A 24,743-nucleotide genomic window follows, 5' to 3' on the forward strand; every position below is an offset into this window, starting at 1 on the left:
TCAAGTGCACATGGAACATTCTCAAGGATTTACCACATACTGGGGCACAAAACTAACTCAACAAATTTAAGAGTATAGAAATTATTTCAAGCATCTTCTCTGACCACAATGGCATCAAACTAGATATCAACCACAAGAAAAGAAATGAGAAAAAAAACTAACTACATGGAGCCTACACAACATGCTACTAAAAAACCAATGTGTCAATGACAAAATCAAGAAGGAAATTAAAAAATACCTCGAGACAAATTATAATGAAAACACAACCACTCAAAATCTATGGGATGCCACAAAAGCAGTGATCAGAGGGAAATTCATAGCAATACAGGCCTTCCTCAAACATGAGGAAAATCTCAAAATTGACAACTTAACTCACCAACTAAATGAATTAAAAAAAGAACAAGCAAAACCTGAAGTCAGCAGAAGGAAGGAAATCGTGAAGATCTGAGAGGAAATCAATAATATAGAGATTCAAAAAGAATAGAAAAAAAAAATCAATAAAACGAAGAACTGGTTCTTTGAAAAGGCAAACAAAATTGACCAACCTCTGGCCAGATTCAGAAAGAGTAGGAGAGATAAAATACCAAATAAACAAAATGAGAAATGAAAAAGGGGAACTCACAATGGATACTGCAGGAATACAAAAAACCATAAGAGAATATTATTAACAATTGTATGCCAACAAATTTGACAACCTAAAAGAAATGGATGACTTTCTAGAGACTTACAGCCTGCCAAACCTTGAATCAAGGAAAAACAGTCCAACTGAACAGAACAATCACTAGAGATGAAATTGAATATTTCATAAAAATACTCCCTACAAATAAAAGCCCAGGACCAGATGGCTTCACAGTTGAATTCTATCAAACACACAAAGAGTAACTTATACCCATCCTTCTGCAATTTATCCAAAAGGTTGAATAGGAAGAAATACTCCCAAAGACATTGCATGATGCCACCATCACCCTAATACCAAAACCAGACGAAGATACGAAAAAAGAAAACTATAGGTCATATCTTTGATGAATATAGATGCAAAAATTCTCAAAAAAATCTTAGCCAACCAAATCCAACAACATATAAAAAAGATCATACACCACGACCAGTGGGATTCATCCCAGGTTCACAAGGATGGTTCAACATACACATATCAATCAATGTTATACACCACATTAACTAAAGAAAAGTCAAAAACCATGTGATCATCTCAATAGGTGTAGAAAAAGCATTTGACAAAGTCCAACATCCATTCTTGATAAAAACTCTTACCAAAATGGGTATAGAGGGAACATACCTTAACATAATAAAAGTCACTTACAACAAATCCACAGCAAATATAATACTCAATGTAAAAAAGGCTGACAACCTTCCCACTAAAATCTGGAACAAGACAAGGATGCCCACTCTCACCATGTTATTCAACATAGTATTGGAAATCCTAGCCACAGTAGTCAGACAAACGAAATAAACAAAAGGTATCCAAATTCGAAGAGTGGAGGTAAAATTGTCACTACATATAGATGACATGATACTATACATAGAAAACTCTAAGGAATCAACCCAAAAACTGCTTGAACTGATCAACAAATTCAGCAAAGTAGCAGGATATAAGATCAACATTCAGAAATTTGGTCACATTTCTGGATACTAACAATGAAATATTAGAAAAGGAATACAAAAATACAATACCTTTTTAAATTGCACCCCCCAAAAAAATCAAATCCCTGGGAATAAACCTGACCAAGGATGTGAAAGACTTATATGCTGAGACTATAAAACATTAATCAAGGAAATTAAAGAGGATTCTAAGAAAATAAAGAAATATAAAGATAAGCTAAAGAAACAGAAAGATATTCTATGCTCCTGGGTTGGAAAAATTAATATTGTAAAAATATCCATACTATGCAAAGCACTCTACAGATTCAATGTAATCCTTATCAAATTAGCCATGACATTTTTCACAAAACTAGAACAAACAATCCAAAAATTCATATGGAACCACAAAAGACACAGAATTGCCAAAGCCATCCTGAGGAACAAAAACCAAGCAGGAGGCATCACTCTCTCAGACTTCCGGAAATATTACAAAGCCACAGGAATCAAGACAGTGTGGTACTGGTACCTAACCATACATACAGACCAATGGAACAGAATAGAGAACCCAGAAATAAACCCAGACACCTAAAGTCAATTAATCTTCAACAAAGGCGGCAAGAGCATAAAATGGGAAAAAGACAGTCTTTTCAACAAATGTGCTGGTAAAACTGGACAGCTGCATGCAAAGCAATGAAATTAGAACACACCCTCACACCATGCACAAAACTAAACTCAAAATGGTTTAAATATTTAAATGTAAGACAAGACACAATCAAACTCCTAGAAGAGAACATAGGCAAAACATGCTCTGCTATCAACCTTACAAATATTTCCTCAGGTCAGTCTCCCAAAGAAACAGAAATAAAAGCAAAAATAAACCAATGGGATCTAATCAAACTGACACGCTTTTGTTCAGCAAAGGAAACCATTAAAAAAAAAAATCAAAAAGACAACCTATGGAATGGGAGAAAATAGTTGCAATTATGCAACTGACAAGGGCTTAATCTCTAAAATACACAAACAACTTACACAATTCAACAGCAAAAAAGCCAACAATCCAATGGAAAAATGGGCAAAAGACCTGAATAGACATTTCTCCAAAGAATATATACAGATGGCCAACGAGCACATGAAAAAATGTTCAACATCACTGATTATTGGAGAAATGCTAATCAAAACTACCATGAGGTAACACCTCACGCCAGTCAAAATGGCCATCATTAATAAGTCCACAAATAATAAATGCTGGAGCGGGTGTGGAGAAAGGGGAACACTCCTGCACTGTTGGTGGGAATGTAAATTGGTACAACCACTATGGAAATCAGTATGGAGGTAACTTAGAAAACTATATATAGAACTACCATATGACCCAGAAATCCCACCCTTTGGGCATCTATCCAGACAAAACTTTCCTTGAAAAGGACACATGCACCCATATGTCCATTGTAGCACTATTCACAACAGATAAGACATGAAAACAACCCAAATGTCCACTGATAGGTGATTGGATCAGGAAGATGTGGTGTATATATACACAATGGAATACTACTCAGCCATAAAAAAGAACTAGAGCCTCTCATCCTGAGTGAAGTAAGTCAGAAAGAGAAAGACAAATACCATGTGATATCACATATATGGAATCTAATACATGGCACAAATGAGCCTTTCCACGGAAAAGAAAATCATGGACATGGAAAACAGACTTGTGGTTGCCAAAGGGGAGGAATAGGGAGTGGGATGGACTGGGTATTTTGGGTTAATAGATGCAAACTATTGTCTTTGGAAAAGATAAGCAATGGGATCCTGTTGTAAAGAACTAGGAACTCTATCAGGTCACTTATGATGGTGTATGATAATGTGAGAAAAAGAATGCGTGCATGTACGTCTGACTGGATCACCTTGCTATATAGTAGTAAATTGACAGAACACTGTAAACCAGCTAAAATGGAAAAAATAAAAATCATTATATACAAAAAAAAGAGAAAAATCTCAAATGAATAATTTAACCTTATACATAGCAGAGCAAGATACAAAGAACAAACAAAACCTACTTAGTAGAGAGAAATAAATAATACAGTTCATCATGGAAAGAGAGAATATAGAGACTTAGAGAAACAAATAGAAAAGATCAAATGAAATTAAGAGTTGGTTCTTTGAAAACCAAAAAAAAAAAAAAAAAAAAAAGTGATAAAATTTTATCCAGACTCAAAGAAAAAAAAAGAAAGAGGGCCCAAATAAAGAGAATCAAAAATCAAAGTGTTACATCTGACACTACAGAAATAAAAAGGATCAAAAGAGGTGACTGTGAATAATTATTTGCCAATAAAATTGACAACCTAGAATAGACAAATTCCTAGATATGTAAAAGCTCCCATGACTGAATCAAGAACAAATGGAAAATAGGACCAGAGGGATTACTATCAATAAGATTCAATCAGTAATAAAAAAAAATATTACCAAGAATCCCAAGTTTAGGACTGGCTTCAGAAGTCAGTTCTATGGAATATTTAAAGAGTTACTGCCTATCCTTCTCAAACTATTCCAAAAAATTGAAGAGGAAAAAATATTTCTCAATTCATTTTATAAGGCCAGCATCACCCTAACAGAATATTAGCAAACTAAATTCAACACTACATTAAAAGTTCATACACAATGATTAATTGTGATTTATCCCAGGAGTGTAAATATGGTTTCATATCTGCAAATCTATCAGTGTGATACACCACATTAACAAATGAAGAATACAAATAATATGATCATCTCTGATGCAGAGAAAACTTTTGGCAAAATTCAACATCCATTTACGATAAAAACTTTTCACAAAGTGGGTATAGAGGGAGCATACCTCAACATAATAAGGTCATTTATGACAAACCTACAGCCAACATCATACTCAAAGGTGAAAGCTGAAAGCCTTTTCTAGTAAATTTAGAAACAAGACAATGACTCCCACTATTGCCACTTCTTTTTAGTGGTATTGGAATTGGAAATCCTAGCCACAGGTAAGAAAAATAAGCAAAAAGTTATCCAAATTAGAAAGAGATAAAACTGCATTATTCACACATGACATAGTATTTTATTTAGAAAACCCCAAAGTCCCCATTGCAAAAGTATATTTCTCCATTGTAGAAATTGGCATAACATCATAAATCACTACACTTAAATTTTTTAAAAAAAGAACGACAGTGCATTCACATCAGAATGTGACATATTTAGCAGGGATTTTTATTTAAAACCCAAAGTCTCCATTGCAAAAGTATTAGAACCCACCAAAGTTATGTATGATTACTATACAGAAATCTCTTGCATTTCTATGCACTAACAATTAACTATTAGAGAAATTAAGAAAATAATCTCATTTATAATTTCATCAAAGAGAATGTAATATCTAGAAATAAATATAGCCAAGAAAGTAAAAGACCTGTATTTGGAAAAGTTATAGACATTGATGCAATAAATCAAAGACATCACAAACAAATGCAAAGGTAGACTGACTCATGGGTTTGAAGAAGTAATACTGTTCAAATGGCTATTCTACCCAGAGTAATCTACAGATTCAAAGCAATTCCTATCAAAATATTCATAATGCTTTCCACTAAACTGGAACAAATCCTTCTAAAATTTGCATGGAAACACAAAAGACCCTGAATAGCTTCTTTCCTGAGAGAAAAGATCAAAATTCGAGGTATCATGCTCCCTGATTTCAGGCTGTACTACAAGGCTACAATCATCAAAACAGTATGGTATTGGCACAAATATGCACAAGTTCATGGAACAGAAGAGTGAGCTCAGAACCCACCTAGCATGGGCAAGTAATCTATGACAAAGAAGGCAAGGCTATGTTACAGGGAAAAGACAGCCTCTTCAATAAATGATGTTGGGGAAAGTAGACAACTACATGTGATAAATCAAATTTGACCACTTTATCACACCAGACACACAAAAAATAAAAATATATTAAATATATAGATCAAAGTCCTAAAACCATCAAATTCCTGGAAGACAACATAGGCAGTAGGATCCTTTGTCATCAGTTTTAGCAGTGTTTTTTGGATTTGTCTTTTCAAGCAAACAAAAAAATAAACAAATGGACCACAGCAAACAAAAAAAAAAAAGCTTTTGCACAATGAAGGAAATTATCAACAAAATGAAAAGCATCCTACTGAATGGAAGGTATTTGCAAATTGTGTGATACGGGGTTAATATCCAAAATATACAAAGAACTCCTAAAACTTAACATCAAAAAACAGCCTGATTAAAAATGAGTAGAGGACTTGAATAGATATTTTTAAAAGAACTCACACAGATGGTCGACAGACACAGGAAAATGTGTTCAACATCACTAATCATCAGGGAAATGCAAATCAAGACCACAATGAGGTATTGCCTCACACCTGTCAGACTGGCTATCATTGAAAAGATAACAAATAGCAAATACTGGTGAATCTGTGAAATAAAGGGAACCATCATGCACTTTTGGTGAATTTGTAAATTGGTATAGCCACTATGAAATACAGCATGGAGTTTCCTCAAAAAATTAAAAACTGAACTGCCATATAATCCAGAAATTCTGAGTATTTACCTGAAGAAAATAAAACATTAATTCAAAAAGATATATGCACTCTAAGGTTCACTGCAGCATATTTACTACTGCCAAGATATGGAAATACTTCCCATGGCAATGTTTATCAACAGACAAATGGGTAAAGAAGATGTGCTGATATGTTGCATATATCTACATATATGCATATTACTCAGCCATTAAAAAAGAATGAAATCTTGCCTTTTTCGACAACATGGATGGATATAGAAAGTATTACGTTAAGTGAAATAAATCACAGAAAGACAAATACCATATAACCCCTTACATGAAATCATAAAAACCAGCCAAAATGAAAACAGAACAAACAGGTGGTTGCCCAGTGCAAGAAAGGGTGAAACAGATGAAGGAGATTAAGATGTGAAATGTCTAGTTACGTAATAAGTAAGTCATGGGGCTATAATATACAGCATAAGTAATACAGTCAATAAACCTGTATAAAGTTTGTATGAGGGCACAGCGTTAGTAGATCTATTATGGTGATCATTTCATAATACATGCGAACATCAAATAACTATGCAGTACACAGCTTCCTATAATCTGATCCCTGCCACCACTCTGATCTTATTTTCTACCAGCCTTCCCACTGGTCACTCTGCTCCAACCACTGTGATCTCCAAATGTTCATGGAATTCCCACCTGAGAACTTTGCTCTTATAGTTCCTCTGCCTAAAGGATTTTTCACATGGACAGCCACATATCATACTACCTCATTTCTCTCAAATCTGTGAGGCTGATCTTACCTGGAAATAACTTTGTCAAACCAGGTTCATTTTACCGGATACACAGCAAGTTAAAAAAAAAAAAAAGAGAGAGAGAGAGAGAGACAGGTTCACAGTAAGGTAGCTAGCAGCCAAACTAACAGGAAAACAAATCACAAATCTGCCTCCGGAATGGAAGGGGCTCTCGGTATTTATAGGATAATGAAGAAAGCAGCAGGGTGGTCTGAGGTGTGCGGGGCGTGGCTAAAGGTGATTGGGAAAAGGTGCAGTAATTGTCCAATGCAAGTGTAACTAAGCTACAAGCCTCGGGCACTTTCTGAGGGCGGAGATTTCATCCCTCTATGGTTAAAAGAGGTCATGAAGCGGGACACTCCCATAAGCCTAGTTGAAAGGTCAATGGTCCTATCCAGTCTCAGCCAGCTCAGCTTTACTAGACACAGCTGACTCCACATTCCTAGAAAATTAACTAGGGAAATCATCATGTTATTGAGGCTACCTGCACCTTGGAGAGCGTGGAGCTCTTAAAATAACCTTGATTAGTGAAAGCAGGTGAAGTGGATTTAACCCATGGTTATAATAAGGTCTTCGTACGTGTAATAAAATTAAGATGATGTCATTAGAGTAGACCCTAATTCACTGATCATTGTCCTTCAAATGCAAGTGAAATCTGAGCACAGATACAAAGGTTGCAATGCCATGTGAAGACAGGGCCAGAGATTGGCATGATACATGAGTAAACCAAAGAACACCAGGGACACCAGAAAACCCTAAAAGCTAGAAAAGTGGCATGGAGCAGACTCTTCCTCAGAGCCCCCAGAAGGAACCAATCCTGCCAATACCTTGATTTCAGATTTCTCATCTCCAGAACTGTGAAAGAACACCTATCTATAATTTTAAGCCCCCAAATTTGTGGGACTTTGTTATAGCAGTTCTAAAAAACTACAGTACTAAATAGATTGGGAGGTGGGGGTGGAGGACTCTGCAATAAAGAAAGTTAACAAAGGAAATTATCAACTATGATAAATCATGATGATAATATACTCTCATGAAGAGTGATGAAAATAACCCCAGTCCAATCATGAGAAAAACATAAGACAAACCCAAAGGACATTCTACAAAATACCTAATGAGTACTCCTGAAAACCGTAAAGGTCATCAAAAACAAGGAAAGTCTAGGGAAATAAATTTCAAAATAAAGTTTATGTTTTAAAAAAAAGCAATGGCTGAGACTCAATAGAAAGTATTTGCTCAGTATCACTTGCATTCATGTACTACTTTGGGTACTAGGAAAAAAAGTGAGCACTGAAACAAAAATCATTGCTGAGTAGCTTACATTCTGATGTGAATGCACTGTAGTTCTTTTTAAAATTTTTTTAATTATAGTTGATTTATGATGTTAGGCCAATTTCTACTATACAGCAAAGCAACCCACTTTATATATTTTTTCTCACATTATCCTCCATCATGTTCCTTCACAAGTGACTAGATATAGTTCCCTGTGCTACATAGTAGGTAGGATCTCATTGCTTATCCATCCTAAATATAATAGTTTGCATCTACCAACTTTAAAGACAATGGAAGGCGTATGTAAGGTCCTGCTGGATCCTCAACATACAGTTGCAAGTACACAACCCACAGAGTCCAAGATTAGACTGTCCTCCCTGAAAACAGTTGAGCAGATGATCCTGCTCCTACAAACTGGTACTAGCATCCTCCAAAATGGCCAGTACCACAACAAATGGATGTTTCCATACACAAGCCACAGAATTTAAAGAATCAGCTTTTCTTCTCGAGACAGGAAGCCTTTCTTGATCATTCTGGGGTTACTACTTTGTAACTGTCTTTGTAAAGGAGGAAGAAAAGATGTGCTCAAAAAAATAGTTTCCTGACTATTAGTAGTTAATAGATGCCTCGCTGACTCCTAGCAATTTTATAATACAGAAAGGGGAACATGTTTTGAACTGGCAATTAGTAAATACTTGCACAAAATAGGCACAGGGATAGATGCTTTGCATAAATTACCTCTTTTGATCCTGATGAGGATAAAAAGCAATAGGCAAATGAAGTATAAGTCTTTATTCAAGATCACACAAATGGTTAATGGAAAAGCACTCTCTTTCTCGCCTTTCTCTCTCTCCTCCCTCCCTCCCTTCAAAATACCCATTAACAGCATAATTAAACATTCTTATTCCAGGCATCTGAGTGGGGCTGGGGATAAAATCAGCAGAATAAACATAGCCCTTGGCCTCAAGGTCACTATCCCATGCCTTTGCCTCTCCTGGTCCCATTCTTTCCAGCCTTTGCCACAATCCTGGAGGCCCTTTTCTGCCTCTACCATAATCCTAATGTGCCTTTCCTTCCTTCTCAGTTACTTAGAATCTAGGCACTTAACAATTTCTGACTTACCCCCTGTTTCTTCAGCTGTAGTTTTTTATCATATTTACTCTTACAACACTGATGCTATCTTCTATTGTGGTGTGGGTTCTGACATTCCTTACCAAGATAGAGTAAGAAAGAAACTAATGCTTATATTGAATTATAATTTACAGCAGTTATGATGAATGATGGAATCCTCGTTAATCAATAAAGTACCTCCCCCTGTACTGCAACCTCTTGGAATATGGCCAGCTGATCATTTGCTCAATTGAACCTGAATTAAATGGGTACATCTAGAAGAATACAAAGTGACAAATTTGATAAAATAAAAATAAAACATGAACAAGTAAGTGAACATTAAATAAATTGAAATGATGGACAAAGAAATCTTCCAAAAACTGCGGGCCAAGAATGTTTAATGGAAGGGTTATACAAAACTGCTCAGCTTATTACATGAAGTTAGTGTAATCATGATTCCAAAACCAGGTAATAATAGAAAAAGAAAAAATTGTATACTGCTCATATTACTTATGAATGTGAGTATAAAATTATTTTTAAAAATAAATCCAATAATACATTTCAAAATTACATCATTGAGATTTTATCCCAAGAATGTAAGCATTGGCAAATACTTTAGCATCAGCAAAATCTATGCAATTCACTCTGTTAATATATTGAAATATAAAACTGAAATAATTATGGCAAATGATGCAAAAGCATGTGATAGAGTTAAGTAATATTTATTATTAAAAGTTCATAAAAATCTAAGGAATAAAGGTAGCTTTCTCTTCTTGGTTAACCAACAGCAAAAATTTGCCTAGTAAACCAACTTTGAATGCGTTTCCTCTAAGATCACAAATAAAGCTGACCCTCATCACCACCACTGATTAGCAGATTATTGAAGTTCCTAGAAAACACTCTAAGGAAAACAAAAGGAGAAAAAAGCAAGGAAAGAGTGCAAGGGAAAAAAAATAATCAATGTAATAGGTAGATTATGCAAATAAATGACAAAACCCACATGATCACCCCAATAAATACTGAAAAATTGTTTAGCAAAATCCAGGCCCAGTCTCAATAAATGAGAAATAGAAATGAACTTCATCAACTTCATAAAAGGAATTTTTGTAAAGCTTATAGTTAATATTGTACTTCGGAGTAAGGGTCTGAATGCTTTCTCTCTTTGATTAGGAAAAAGGCAAGGATATTCACTCTCACCATTTCTATCCAGAATTAAACTGGATATTTTAGTCAGTACAATTAAGCAAGAAAAAGACATGAAAGACATCCAGATTGTAAGAAAAGAAGTAAAACTCTTTTTTTTCCACATATGATATGATCCTGTTTGTAGAAATTTCCAAGGAATACACATAGAAAAAAATATATATATTTGAACTAATAAGAGAATTCAGCAAAATCATAGGATACAAGATCAATTTACAAAAATAATCTTATGTTCTACCAATATTCAATCTGAAAATGAAATTAAGGATGTGATTCCATTCTTAGTAGCATCAAAAAGAACAAAATTCTTAGGAATAAATTTAACAAAAGCAGTGGGAGACTTGAACACTAAGAATTACAAAACACTGTTGAGAAAAATTAGAGAAGATCTGAATGCAGTGGTCTCCCAGGATTTGCAGGGGATTGGTTTGCAGTTACCAAAATTGGGGTGCTCAAATCCCTCATATAAAATGGTGTAGTATTTGCTTATAATCTACACATTTCCTCTCATATTTTTATATCATCTCTAGATTATTTATAATAGCTAATGCAATGTAATGATATGTAAATAGTTGTAAACACAGTGTAAAGGTTGTGGAAACAGTTGCCCCCACACAGCAAAGTTTTGATTTTCAGAAATTTCTGAAAATTTTTTTTTCAAATATTTTCAAACCACAGTGTTTGAATTCATGGAGGCACAACTGGGGTACACAGAGAACAAACTATGAATATAAAAGGACATTCTGTGTTTAGAGATTTGAAGATTCAATATTGTTAAGATATCAAATTGACCTATAGTTTCAGTGTAAATCCTCTCAAAATCCCTGCAGCCTCTTTTGTAGAAATTGACAAACTAATTCTAAAGCTTACAATGAAACAGGAAAAGCACTGAAACAGCAAAAAAATTTTGACCAAGAAGAACATTTATTTTTAGCTCATTGAACGTATTTTCATTTAATTCTATGACTGTACTTATAGTAGTTGTTTTGAAGTCTTGGCCCTTTAAGTCAATATTTAGAGTCAATTTCTAATGACTCCCAATTTTCTGAGTATGGGTTTCACTTTCCTGTTTCTTTGACAATCTAGTAATATTTGGTTGGAAACTAGACACGATATAATAATATGATAGAGTGACACAGAATTCTGTTGTATTCACCTGCAGGTTGTTGTCTTTTTGTTCTTTTGGGTCATTCAGCTGTCTAATTTCAAACTGAAAACTTTAGTCTTCTCTGAGTGATGAAGCTGCTGATCTATCGGTTCTAATCTTGAGGTTAGTGGTTACTCCTATGTTAGCCTGGCACACACCCTTGCCTTTGTGATTTCACAGTCATCCAAGGATGGAGACATATTATACTCACATTTGAGGGCTCATCCTAAAGTTATCTTGTTTCTGGTGGTTCTCACTCCCCCCATTTCAAGATAATCCTCAGGCTTTGTTCTCTAACACTTCAAAGCCCTAAATTTGCAGCTTTATCCTGCCCAAACTGCACACAATTGGAAATGCTCTTGGTTTAAGAAAGGAAAAAAAAAATAGCAATTCATAGCTTTTCCCCTGTGACGCTCTATTTTTCAAGTCTCTGTATGTTTTGTTGTATCCCCTGGAAGCTACTTCATAAATGAATGTAGGACGAAACTTTCTTCAGGCCAAGTCATAACTTCGCAATTCTCACCCTTTCTAGTTGAAGTTTTTCAAGAAAAAAACTTTATTCCAGCTTCTATTTCGGATGCTTTCCTGTACCTTTAATTCATTTCATTTTAAAATATTTTATCCAGTTATTATAACTATTATCTGCTGTGTGATTCACAGAGCAATGTGCCTCCACAGCCATTTACTACAAGTTTCCCCTCTTCCTCTGTACTTCAAATTTTCCAATGTTTTGGGATTTCTTTTAAATTTTATTAGTGGTCAGCTTTAAAGGAATTTTTAAGATAATTTCTTTTATTAAAGTATAATTAATTTACAATGTTGTGCCAATTTCTGCTATACAGAAAAGTGATCAAGTCATATATACATATATACCTTCTTTTTCTCATATTATTTTCCATCATGTTCTATCTCAAGAGATTAAATACAGTCCCCTGTGCTATAGCATATAAGCTCATTGCCTATCCATTCTAAATATAATAGTTTGCATCTACTAACCCCCAAATTCCAGTCCATCCTCCACCCCCGGGCAATCACAAGTCTACTCTCTATTGTCTCTATTTTTGTTTTGTAGATAGGCTCATTTGTGCTGTATTTTAGATTCCGCATATAAGTGATATCATATGGTATTTGTCTTTCTCTTTCTGACTTACTTCTCTTAGTATGAGAATCTCCAGTTGCATCCATATTACTGCAAATGGCATTTTTTAACATATTACTTTCTGTTAACGTTGATATTAAGCAATAAATTTAAATTCTCCTGCAGTTCCCCTTGTGGAGCAGTGGTTAACAAATCCGACTAGGAACCATGACGTTGCAGGTTTGATCCCTGGCCTCCCTCAGTGGGTTAAGGATCCAGCATTGCCATAAGCTGTGGTGTAGGTCACAGACTCAGCTTGGATCCTGAGTTGCTCTGGCTGTGGTGTAGGTCACAGATGCAGCTCTGATACTGTGTTGCTGTGACTGTGGCATAGGCCGGCAGCTACAGCTCTGATTAGACCCCCAGCCTGGGAACCTCCATATGCTGAACAAACAAATAAATAAATAAATAAATAAATAAAAATTCTCCCTATTTAAGACTAATGGCACAGGACATGCTAGTCAGTGGGAGCAGCGTGAATAGGTGTAGGAAATTTAAATGCTTTAGAGAGTTGCAGGGGTTCAAAACAGGCATCTCCAAAATGTGCCATTTTGAAAGTGAAGATTATTTTGAGCTAAAGGCAGTTGACACCCTGTGGATTTAAGACAAACTACTGCCCCTCCCTTAACTACCTAGAGGAATTTGAGTTGGGAATTTTCTCCAGAAAAAGAGTTATTACCAGAAATAAATTTCATCTAAGTGGCCCCATCTGTGTGACAGGGTAAACATCTAATTGCCCAGTATCTGCTCTTTTTTTTTATCTTCCTGTGAATTAGCCTCCTATCTTTGAGAGCCCCAGGGCCCTGTCCCATTCCTTAGCTCAGAATGGCATACATACCTCATTTTACCTTTCTATCTCTGAACTTCTCATATGTGGGGGGTGGGGGAGGGGTTCCTGTATATATGAAATTAAATTTGATTTTTCTCCTGTTAATTGAGAATTAGTTCTGTCTCATTACTTCTGACCAATCAGAAGATCTTAGAAGGGTAGTAGAAAGTTTTCTTCCTCCTCAATGGAATTCAAAAACAAAAATAAAATCAACTTAAAGTTGGTATGCTTTATTTTTTTCTCTTTTTTCAGTGCTGCACCTGTGGCATATGGAAGTTTCCAGGCTAGGGGTCGAATCAGAGGGTCAGCTACTGGCCTATGCCACAGCCACAGCAATGCCACATCCAAGCCATGTCTGAGGCCTACACCACAGCTCATGGCAATGCTGGATCCTTAATCCACTGATTGAGGACTGGGACTGAATCCTCATCCTCATGAATACTAGTTGGGTTCATTACCACTGAGCCACAGTGGGAGCTCCTGGTCTGCTTTTTATTATTACCATACAATAGCAATTCTTACGTCATTGATTAAATACAACTCCTCTCTTTTGGTAAGCCATTGTTGTTACAGCATTCTCCTCTCCCCTGGTTCTCAGTTTTGTGTAACAATAGCTGAGATTTGGCATCTAGATTATTACTGAGTTATTAGTATATTTACAATAAAACTTCCTTTTCAACGTAAGTTCATAACAAAATGTATCACAATTGCTTACATCCAGCTTGTTTGGGCTGTTTTCATGCTCACTCCCATTCTTTTTACATACATGGTTCTCAGCTTTAATTAACAAAGTCTGAGGCTTGAAGTCTCGGCTATTACTATTATGTTATATTTACACCACATATTGCCTCTTTCAAGATTAGTTATATAACCAGATCAACTGCAATTATATTTAGCTTTGTTTTTTTTTTTTTACTTTCCCACTCTTGAGCTCTTACTTGTTTCATCTGTCAATAATTTTATCAAGAACAACATGTCATTACATATAAGAAAATGTCTTTCTTTTACCCTCATAAATAAAAAGCTGAGTATAAAGTTTGAAAAATACAGTCTTTTCTCATAATTATCATGGTCCTTACCCATTTCCCTCTGGTATTTAAAATTGCAAAAGAAATCAGATATCAGCCTGATTTTTGGCGTTTTGTAATTAAGTCAATTTATAATTAACCCCATTAACTCCACCTTTGTGCTTGTAATATTATTATCCTAATATTTGAAATATATTGCAAGCATTTGTATGAGCATAGGTCCCTTTTCACTTTTTTTGCCTGGAATGCAATGAGATTTTTCAATCTGTGTATATAAATGAGAGATTTGAGATTGGATTAGGGAATGTGAAAGAAACTACTAAAATTTCAATAGCAGAACAAGAGCCAGAGGGGCAATTTACTAGGCTGGGGAGGGGTTAAGTTTCCCCACAGGAATCTGATAATAAGAGAACTCATATTTTTAAATTTTAAATATCAGGAAATTTATACTGCTAATTTTACATTATTTGTACTACATTGTATCTGCTGGTATGCTTGTTCTTTGAGTTCAATTGGACATTGTTACTGACTGTAAATTGAGATAGGAACTAGAATTGGAGGTAAATTTGTAGTCTTGTGTTTAAGGAAGCCTCAAATTGATTAGTTATTGTTTTAGTTTTGATTACTTCATTTTATTTTTTATTTTGGCCACACCTATAGCATGTGGAAGTCCCAGACCAGGGATTAAACCCATACCACATCAAAGACCCGAGCCACTTCAGGGACCATGCCAGATGATTAACCTTCTCCACCACAAGGGAAATCCAGTTTTGATCATTTTACAGGTTTCAGAGGAGAATAAGTAGGAACAGTGGCAAAAACTGAGGAAGCAACCATACAATGTTATGGAGAGGAATTTGCTGATATTCCTTTGATCTCTTTCTCTCTGAAGAAAATAAAATCATACGTTTGATATCAGTTGACAAATTTTAAGCCAATTAGTTAACATAAAAAAAATTAATAAATCAGAGGAATGTTAGCTTCTAGAAAGATGAAACAATGTTTTTCTCCAGTCTTCTCACTAAGATACACACATGCACACACAAACATACATTCATGCCACCCACAGAAAAATGACTATTACCACTGACCAGGACCAGTCATAGGGACTTTTAATTGGCCACTTCCAGTTGGTGGTGATCACTATACCTGGTTAAAAGGTTTAACAGAGATATGGACACTTCTGTCACCTCTCATATTACCATGTGACTAGAATATTAAAAAGAGCTGTGCTGGCTTGGCCAGCCTTCACTTTTTCTTTTTCTCTGCCTTTTTCAGACTGCCTCTTTTTCCTAACACTGTGGAGAATTAAGCATTGGTCAGAGCTTAATCCCTTTGCCCTCTCTCTCTTTCTTTCATTGTCATGATCTTGAAAAGGTTAAATGGGTGCATCTAGAGTTGTATCCATGTCCATTTCATCACTCTTCAGAGCGTCGACTATATGCACAAGCCTACACATATGGTGGGCACTTTCAGATACCTTTTAAAATAAATGAATGAATGAATAACTTTCTCATCACCTAGATTATTATTTGGGACTCCTGAACCACTGGGGCTTTTCCTGGCTCTTAAACATATTTCTACCAATCCCAGGTGGCTCAGTGCGTTAAGGATCCAGCATTGTCACTGCTGTGGCTCACGTTACGGCTGTGGCAGGTGTTTGATCCCTGGCTCGGGAACTTCAGCATGCCATGGATGTGGCCAAAAAAAAAGAGAGAGAGAGAGAGAGAGTAAATCCTAACAATTCTATCCCAAAGGGAAAAAAAAAAAAGAAAAACTTTAAAAAGTATAAATAAAACTATCTATCTCCTTTGTTGTGTTATTTTGATATGTATACATAATATTCTAACATTTCTTAATTCCTCTGAAACAAAATAGTAATTTTCATTAAAAACAGAGAAATGCAGGTTAAAATAAAATAATCATCAAATTTTTGTTGTACATCTTATGAAAGAAAATAAAAACTATTATTTGTGAATTTGTGAGTAGAAAGCAAAAATCACAAGTCAAAAAATCACAAACTTCAAGTCATGAGTTTCTTTTCTGTGGGATGGTTCACTTCTGTCATATATTAGATTCCAGATATAAGTGATATCGTATGGTATTTGTCTTTCTCTTTCTGACTTACTTCACTCAGGATGAGAATGAGATTCTATAGTTCCATCCATATTGCTGCAAAGGGCATTATTTTATACTTTTAATTGGCTGAGTAGTATTCCATCTTCTTAATCCATTCATCTGTTGATGGACTTTTGGGTTGTTTCCATGTCTTGGTTATTGTGAATAGTCCTGCAATGAACACACACGAGAAAAAGAAATTATATATATGTGCGACTGGGTCACTTTTCTGTGCAATACAAATTGACAGAACACTGTAAACCAACTACAATGGAAAAAAATAAAAATCACTTAAAAAAGAAAACAAAAATCAAACAGGAAAACAACTTACAACAAATGTAGAGAAATGATAATGTTCTTACAATAATATGAACTTAGCCAATTTTTTAAAATTATAAAGACCCTTGAACTACATAGATAAATGGAGAAAGGAGATAGAAAGTACACAGAAAAGTATAAATGGGTCAAAAACATGAAAGATACTCAACCTCACTAGTAACCAAGAAAATACCAAATAAAATAGGATGTAAATTCCTATTGTCTATGTTCATCAGTGTAACAAATGCAACCTTCTGGTGGAGGATATTAATAATGGGGGAGGCTATGCATGTGTGGGCACAGAGAGTATGTGGGAAATCTCTGCACATTTCTCTCAATTTTGCTCTGAATCTAAATCTGCTCTAAAAGGTATTTAAAATTTTTCATATCATCAAAATAGCAAAGATAAATAATACTCAAATTTAATAGAAATGATAATATGGAATTATTTTGGGATTTCGTAAGTTAAAAACATATTACCTGATGGCTGCAGTTTAATTAACTGCACAGTTTGGTGTACAATTTAGTAATATTTATTATGGTCTTTAGGACAGTTATGGTCTTAGAAAACCATAATGGACCAATGTCCTTAGGACATTATGGTCTCAAAGGTAGGCCCAATTTGAAGAATGAATCATAAAGACATATTGTGACATGACAACCAAGTTCTTTACCACAGAAACATTTGGAAACTCCCTGAACATTTGGAAAATTAATAAGTATTTATCTGTATAAGAGAGAATTACGTCAACAAACTAATTTTTTTAGATGATTTTTAAAAACAAAGGAGTTCCCATTGTGACTCAGTGGGTTAAGAACCTGACATAGTGTCTGTGAGGATGCAGGTTCGATCTCTGGCCTGGCTCAGTGGGTTAAGGATCTGGCATTGCCAAAAGCTGAGACATAGGTTGCAGATGTGGCTGGGATCTGGCATGACTGTGGCTGTCGTGTAGGACGGCTGCTATAGCTCCAATTCAATCCCTAGCCAGGGAAGTTCCATATGCTGCAGGTGCAGCTGTAAAAAGAAAATTAATTAAAAACAAGGAAAATGCAAGGCTAAAATAAATGCAAGGCTACAAACCTGCATATGTATGCAACAAAGTTAAGTACGTAAAAAAATTAAAATTTTTAAAAGTACACAGTACCCACACACAAAAAAATTAACAAATAAATAAAAAATAAAAGTACACAGAGGAAAAAGTCATAGGAAAGTATACCAAAATGTTATATCTGACCTTTTCTCAGTGTTAAGATTATAGATTTTTTTCAAAATTTTATGTCATCTAGTTTTTTAACTATAAGCATGTTCTGCTTCTTTTAATTAAAACAGTTTATTTGTAGATTGTTTTAGGTTTTCTTCATAGAGAGAACAATTTCTTTCCAACTCTTATTCCTTTTATTTCTTCTAAAATTATTAGCATGGTAGGTCGGGTCTCTAATTCAGTGTTGAATTCAAGTGGTGATGGCAGGCACCTTATAGCTTTGCTAATCTCCAAAAGAATATTTCCAGAGTTTCGATAATTTTTCTTCTATTTCTCAGATTGCTTGTCTACTGTTTATGTTGAATAACTGTCACATTTCATCAGAGTTTTGTCTATTAAAATCATTATATGATTTTTCTCTTTTAAGCTAATAATATGAAAAATTACATTTATTTATTTTCTTATATGAAATCAACATTTCATAGAAGGAATAAACCCAACTTGCTAATGATGTACTAACATTTCCATGCATAGATTTTGATAGCTTCTGTTTTGTTGAGGGTTTTTCGTATATATTAATGAGATTGACCTATAATTTCTTTCTTATACAATCCTTGTCAAAATTATGGTCCTTTGTGAATTATTAAGAACATTCCGGAGTTCCCGTCGTGGCACAGTGGTTAACGAATCCGACTAGGAACCATGAGGTTGCGGGTTCGGTCCCTGGCCTTGCTCAGTGGGTTAATGATCCGGCGTTGCCGTGAGCTGTGGTGTAGGTTGCAGACGCGGCTCGGATCCCACATTGCTGTGGCTCTTGCGTAGGCCAGTGGCTACAGCTCCGATTCGACTCCTAGCCTGGGAACCTCCACATGCCTCGAGAGCGGCCCAAGAAAATGGCAAAAAGACAAAAAAAAAAAAAAAAAAGAAAGAAAGAAAAAGAACATTCCCTCTTTACCTATATTCCAGAATGATTTGTTTAAGATTGGGATTATTTTCTCCTTAAATGTTTGATAAAACTTGTCCATAAAGCAACCTGGGTTTGTATTTTTTTTCCTTCGTGAAGAGGATTTTATCTTAATTTCTTAACATAAGTTTTTCTAAGAATTTTTCTGTCATCTAATTTTGGAGTGTGTTGGCATAAAGTTGTTCCTAATAGCCTCTTACTGTCTTCTTTATGTCTGAAACATCTGTGGTAATAACCTCTTTTTGAAATCACTGCTGTTGTTTATTTATGCCTTCTCTTTTGTTCAAGCTTGCTAGAGGTTTGAAAAATACATTAATCTTTCAAAAAACCAGCTTTTGTCTTGTTGATACTTTCTATTGTCAGTTTACCATTTCATTAATTACTATTCTCATCTTTATTCTTTTCTTCCTAGTATTTTCTTGGAGTTTTTTTCCTCTGCTATTCTTCTTCTAACCTTAACTTGAATATATAGCTCATTAGTTTAGCACTTCTTCTGTTCTTATATAAACAATTAAGGCCCTAAATCACCCTCTAGATAAACATTAGATGCATCAAACCAGTTTTGAAATATAATGCTATCACCCAATGTAAATATTAGTTTAAATTTCTATTATGAATTGTTTGACACATTAGCTATTAGAAATATGTTTTTGTCAATTTACAAAACATTTGGACTTTTCTAGCTATCTACTGTTTGTGATTTCAAACCCAACTGCCTTGTGGTCAAAGAATAAAGTTTAAACGCTTTGTCTTTGAAAATTGGTGAAACTTGCTTTATGATCCAGGATGCAGTTGATTTTCCTAAATGTATATATTCTGTAGTTGTAGAATCCTGGGCACATGTCAATTTATTGTCCTAAGGATCTATAATAGTACTGAAATTTTTATCAGTTTGATCTATTAATTACTGGGAAAAGTATGATAAAATCTCCCATTATGATTGTGGATTTGTCTATTTCTTCTTTTGATTAAGCCAAGTTTTGCTTTATATATTTTGATACTATTTCATCAGAGAGTTTCTTAAGAAATTATAGTATTGCCACCATGGAGTGACTCTAAAATTCTTACAGTAATGTCTCTTATTTTAAAGTCTATTTTTTCTGATTATTTTTTCTGATATTAACAAATTTATTAACTTTTTTGTTGTTGTTGTTCTTTGCTTTTTAGGGCCACTCCCAAGGCATATGGAACTTCCCAGGCCAGGGGTAAAATCAGAGCTACAGCTGCTGGCTTATGACACAGCCACAGCAACATGGGATCCGAGCCATGTCTGTGACCTACACCACAATTCAGGATAACACTGGATCCTTAACCCACTGAGCAAGGCCAGGGATCGAACCTGCATCCTTATGGATACTAGTCGGATTTGTTTCCATTGCGCTACAATGAGAACTCCCAACAAATCTATTAACTTTATTATTATTTGCATGGAATATATTTCACATCTCTAACTTTTCACACTTTTCACACTTCTCTGTCTTTATATGTATTATTATTTTTTTCTTTTTATGGCCACACCTGCAGCATATGGAAGATCCCAGACTAAGTGTCGAATTGGAGCTATAGCAGCCGTCCTATACCACAGCCATAGTCATGCCAGACCCCAGCCACATCTGCAACCTATGTCTCAGCTTGTGGCAATGCCAGATCCTTAACCCACTGAGCCAGGCCAGGGATCGAACTTGCATCCTCACAGACACTATGTCAGGTTCTTAACCCACTGAGCCACAATGGGAATTCTGGCACCTTATATTTAAATGTGTCTCTTATAAACAGCATTTTTTAAGATTTTTATGTTGGAATAATTATGGATTGGCAGGAAGTTGAAAAGATTACTGTCACTCAGTCTCCCCTAGTTCATTCACATCTTAAATAACCACAGCACAATATCAAACCAAGAACTGACATTGGTACAATGAGTGTGTACAGACCTGTCATTTTATCACGTGAGTAGTTTTGTGTAACTATGACTACAATCAAGATACAGAACTATTCCATCATTACAAAGATCAAAATGGCCAAATGAACAAGGTGACTTAACCGATTAATGTTAGGCAGCTTTTGTCAGGGCTCCTTTCCCACTCCCTCAGCGTGGATCTACAAATGAAATGGCCAGGTTAGCAGACGTGCGGTAGGACTACATCAAGAACATCTGGTTCTAGGGAGTCAAATGATGTTACTAAGACCCTGTCTCTGCTTCCCTCTGAGGTGGCTTCACTGTCAGGCAGGCTTTCTTTATGTGATGGGAAAGAGGAATTTAGGAAGCTTCTGGTTCCCATCATCCACTCAGTGATTACCAAGAAAAGACTTACGCCATCTTTACTTTAGTCTACAGGCTAAATGCTAAAAGGACACTGCACTGAGTCATGTCCCTAACTTTGGACCAAAGTCACTACATCTAGGAGACGGATGCGCTGATCATCCATACTGGGTGGCGGGCCCTCCCTTATAATGGAAGAGTGAGACCCCATAATTGTAGCTTCACCACACCAACCACCAGAATCATAGGCAGAGAAAGAGAGGCAACTCCTAAAATGGAAAGAGGTCTTCTGTCACCCCAAAAGGGGCAGAAGGAAACAACAGCTCCACTGCACCAGGGAGTATTATGATGCATGGCCTAAATGAAGAATTACTGTTCCACATAGTCTCCTGAACAATTATTTATTCTTAATATAGCTTAGACTTTCGTTTCCTCCAGGAGGATTTTCAAACATACATCTTGAACCCTAATTTCTTTACTGAATTTCAGACCTAGCCCCTTTAGGACTTCTTTCCTAAGAAGTTTTATCACCCCAATTTAACACATCTAAATTGAAGCTAATTATTTCCCCCACCAAAGCAGCTTCTCCTCTGGATTCTGATATTTCAGGCCATGGCCCAATCATTATTCAGTCTCTCAAATATAGAACTCTGGAGACACTCTTAATACCTCCTATTAGGTCTTTTTTTTTTTTTTTTTGTCTTTTTGCTATTTCTTTGGGCCACTCCCGCAGCATATGGAGGTTCCCAGGCTAGGGGTCGAATCGGAGCTGTAGCCACCGGCCTACACCAGAGCCACAGCAACGCAAGATCCGAGCCACGTCTGCAACCTACACCACAGCTCACGGCAACGCCGGATCGTTAACCCACTGAGCAAGGCCAGGGACTGAACCCGCAACCTCATGGTTCCTAGTCGGATTCGTTAACCACTGCGCCATGACGGGAACTCCCTATTAGGTCTTCTTTTGTAACATATTTCACAACTCCTTTCCTACCCACCACTACTTCTGAATGCCAGGCTTCAGTATCTTAATAGCAATAGTCTTTCTCCTTCTAACCTCTATTTTATCCATTCCCTACATTGATACCAGATTAACCTTCACTAGACTTCACTCTAAAAGAAAAAAAATTAATTTTCCCTATTGTTTATAGGATACAGTCCAAAATAATTAGCCTGGCATTTCAACTTCTATTATAATCTGGCTCCAACCCACTTTTCCAATCTACTTGATTATTATTTGCTTATACGAACCTTCTGATCCAGTCAAACTGATGTGCTTATCATTCCTCATACATACTATGTGCATTTGGAAACCACCCCCTCTTGTGCTTTTGATCCTACTGAGTCCCCTGCCTTGAGTGCTTTGTAATGTATTCTCATCTAAGCCCCGCCCATTTTCTTTAAGACCCACCTTAAATTTCATTTCTCCCTGAAATCTTCCTTTACAACTTCTGCAATATGCTGGCTCCCTCCCTCATGGGCAATATTTCCCAAGATTCTTTTAGTAATAAAATATGAGCTCCCCCCTTCCCCAGCTGTAGTCAAATAAGTCACTGTGTGTGCCACAATCCAGCTCAGCTCTACTCTAAGCTCCCAAGACATTCCTCTCTAAGGCAAGCCATGCATCAGAAATCTCCAGATCTCAAATCCATCTCAGCAAAGACCAAGATACCCAGGGTGGATGAGGTTGTATACAAATGCGGTCAATGTATTACAGACTTTCTCTGTTTCCAAGAGTTTTGGGATCATCCATATCACTAAACTTCTGCTTCAAATTTTTCTTCAGCTCCTCAGGTCCTTCTGGAAAATGGATTCCAGCTCTGTACTTCAGCTTGCTTCTCTCTGACCTCCCGTTTTTTGAGCTCTTATCAGCCTGCTTTCATGTTCCCTGCCTGCTGGGAGATTCACGAACAGACTTCTTTTACATAGATGGTTCTGCCACCCTGTATATTACTTATCACCTCTATTGCCATAATTGTAAGTTTCTTTTTAACAGGAATTTGCCTTATTTGTCTTTTCATCCCCAGCAGCTAGCAGGTAATAGGAACATCAGTCATGTTTGTGAACCCCCTCAAAATCTCCACTTAGTTAGACCTCCATGAATACTTGTGCTAATACAATTCATTGCCAACTTTGTCCTATCCCTTTGGACAAGATGTAAAAGAGTTAGTTCCCCACCAAGGATCAGTTCTCCTGTCTCCAGTCGTGTCCAGACTCTCTTCTGCCCCTTCTCTGTCAGCCCACAGTACCACCTTCCCAGACTCCTGCACAGTCAGCCATGAGTTTTGACATTTCGCACTTGATATCTTAGACTGGTATCTGTTTGGATGGCTCTGAGAGTGGAAACTGTGTCATCTGATTTATTAGAATCCCTACTGCATAGCCTGGTACCCTAAAAAAACACCTGCCATTTTATAAGGCTTCGTTGATGATGCTCTGAGTTTATTATATAAAACTGAAATGCTCTGTTGTCTTAGTCTTGTAATGAAGGATCATTGATCAATCATTCAACATTAGTTTCTTACTCCTCACTACATAATTAACTGTGACAGATTCAGACATTTCCTCCATATGTGGAGTCCTTCCCAGTCTATTTATCTAAGAACTTTTTAGTAATTTTCATTGCAATTATAACTATAGCTTAACAAGAAAGATGTGATTTACAAAAAGAGGGTGTCATTAGCTCCTTTTAATGCATGAAAATATAGTCAAGTAATAAAACAAAGACCTTTCCTTTTGAAATTTCTGGGTAACAACTTTTATGTCTCTTTTTAGGCCCTGTCTAGAAGTCTATTATTACATATTTTCTCTTTCTAATATTGTCACATAGGGTGAGAATGATTCCTATCTGTCATTTGGATCACAAAGTCAACATAGATTATTAAAGCAGTCATTTAATTTTAAAGTAGTCGTTAGAGACTCAATGTATTAGCTACATATAATACGAAGGTATAAGAAAGTAGCTTTGACTTTAATCAGGTTATTATTAGAGACCTTATTATAGAAGTTAGTTAAAATTCTTTTGAAATTTTTAAAGTGTCAGTGTACATCTTTGAGGGAAGGAGGCAAGAACTAAATTATTTTTGCCTAGAAGGAAAAGAGCTGACAAGTGACTTGGCTTGACTCTTTAAGGATGTACAGGTTACTGCAAAGAGGATAGAGGCCCTATTTTACCCATGGTCATGCAGCAACTCAGTAGAGCTGGTGATGGACTCTATACTGGC

The 24,743-nt window shown here is 35.9% G+C and overlaps 1 protein-coding gene across 4 annotated transcripts in view; it reads right to left on the minus strand.

Annotated features, from left to right (window-relative positions):
• The window catches only part of SREK1IP1 (SREK1 interacting protein 1), a 469,058-nt gene that overhangs the window by 174,234 nt on the left and 270,081 nt on the right, over nt 1-24,743 (minus strand). For 3 of the 4 annotated variants that reach the window (XR_014831456.1, XR_014831455.1, XR_014831454.1), the window contains one exon: nt 16,786-16,946. The gene's annotated coding sequence lies outside the window, so the exon portion shown is untranslated. Of the gene's footprint in view, nt 1-13,858; nt 16,947-24,743 lie in introns of those variants that run through there. The other variant, XM_021076777.2, reaches the window with a different exon arrangement.

Source organism: Sus scrofa, chromosome 16 (assembly GCF_054392235.1).
Source record: "Sus scrofa isolate SSC_HxYL_T2T_F1_AM1 chromosome 16, Sscrofa_HxYL_maternal_Yorkshire_Landrace_v2.0, whole genome shotgun sequence".
In the NCBI taxonomy this organism is placed as follows: Eukaryota; Metazoa; Chordata; class Mammalia; order Artiodactyla; family Suidae; genus Sus; species Sus scrofa.